Genomic DNA, 1,980 nt, shown 5'->3' on the forward strand with positions numbered 1-1,980 from the left:
CCCCAACAGTTCCACATGGCTTGCCTCCTAGTAAAGGAATTGAACACCAAATTGACTTCATACCCGGTGCTTCCATCCCAAATCGACCTGCCTATAGAAGCAATCTAGAGGAAACAAAGGAACTTCAAAGACAAGTTAATGAATTACTAGAGAAGTGGTATGTTCAAGAAAGCATGTGCCCCTTGTGCAGTTCCTGTGTTACTAGTTCCTAAGAAGGATGGGACTTCAAGGATGTGTGTGGATTGTCGAGCCATCAACAACATAACGGTAAACTATCACCACCCAATTCCTAGGCTTGATGATATGCTTGATGAATTGCATGGTTCTTGTGTATTCTCAAAGATTGATCTTAGGAGTGGATACCATCATATTACGATGAAGGAAGGTGATGAATAGAAGACTGGTTTTAAGACAAAGCATGGCCTATATGAATGGTTAGTAATGCCTTTTGGTTTAACTAATGTTCCAAGCACTTTTATGTGTTTGATGAACCATGTTTGCGTGTTTTCTTAGGAATTTTGTAGTGTTTATTTCGATGATATTTTGATTTATAGCAGAAGCTTAGAAGAGCATGCCACCCATTTAAGGTCAGTTTTGAGTGTGTTGTGAAAGAGAGAAGCTTTTTTCTAACCTTAATAAATGCACCTTTTTGTAGAATAGAGTTGTGTTTCTTGGTTTGTTGTTAATGCTAAAGGTGTTGAGATGGATGAGGAAAAGGTAAAAGCAATTCAAGAGTGGCCAACACCAACAACAATCGGCCAAGTGAGGAGTTTTCATGGGTTTGACCAGCTTCTATAGACAGTTTGTTCATGATTTTAGTAATATTGCAGCTCCACTTACTAAAGTCATCAAGAAAAATGAGCCATTCAAGTGGGGAGAGGAGCAAGAGAGGGCATTCAACACTTTGAAAGAAAAGCTAAGTTCTACTCCATTACTAATCCTATCAGATTTTTTTAAAACCTTTGAAATCGAATGTGATGCTTTTGGTGTTGGAATAGGTGTTGTGCTTATGCAAGAAATGAGGCCCATTGCTTACTTCAGTGAGAAGTTGAGTAGAGCCACTCTCAACTATCCCACGTGTGACAAGGAGATGTACGCATTGATGGGGGCATTGGAGACATGGCAGCATTACCTATGGGCGAAAGAATTCGTGATTCACACAAATCATCAATCTCTAAAGCATTTGAAGAGCCAACAAAAGTTGAACTGCCATAAGATTTATTTGGTTTGTAATGATGCTATAAGCTTAAAATGGCTAAGTAGGGTATATAGGCCTTTACTAAATGGGCTTTCTTTTGACCTTTTAGGATTTTTTGGTCGCCCTATAACTATAAATAAAGGGGGTGACGACCACACATATATCTTTTGGCTTATTTTCAATCTAAAGCATGATGAAGCTCTCACTTGTAGGTTCTTCATTGAACTAGAACTTATCAAGGCATCCTCTTGTGGCGTTCAAAGACTTATCAACCTCCATCCCAAGGTTGTGGTGTCTTACCTCTTCCTCTATACCAAGGTTTGTCTTTCTTAAGTATCGGGTCGAGGTTCTATTTATCCAATTAGTTTTGGGTTCTTGAGATTTTTCTCTCATGGGTTCACATCAGGATATTACCTCATTGAACTTCGTCTAACATGCCACAATATAATGGGGTGTAAGAAATGTGAAACCTAACCTTGTTGGGTATGGTTAGGTCAATGATGAAGCATGCAAGTCTTCCCAAATACTATTGGGATTATGCACTCTAGACAACTATTTATTTGCTAAACAGAGTCCCGATTAAGATAGTCTTTTTATTACTCCATATGAGATATGAAATGATAAGAAACCTTATTTATCTTATTTGAAGATATGAAGTTGCCCTGCTTATGTGAAGAGAACTGTATCAGACAAAATAGATACTAAGTCTAATAAGTGTTTATTTATTGGTTAACCTAAGTAAACTAGGGGCTACCAATTATATCATCCTTCGGAACAAAAGA

Source organism: Curcuma longa, chromosome 16, assembly GCF_044706935.1.
Source record: "Curcuma longa cultivar G26 ecotype Majalengka, Jawa Barat chromosome 16, ITB_CL_G26_1.1, whole genome shotgun sequence".
Lineage (NCBI taxonomy): Eukaryota > Viridiplantae > Streptophyta > Magnoliopsida > Zingiberales > Zingiberaceae > Curcuma > Curcuma longa.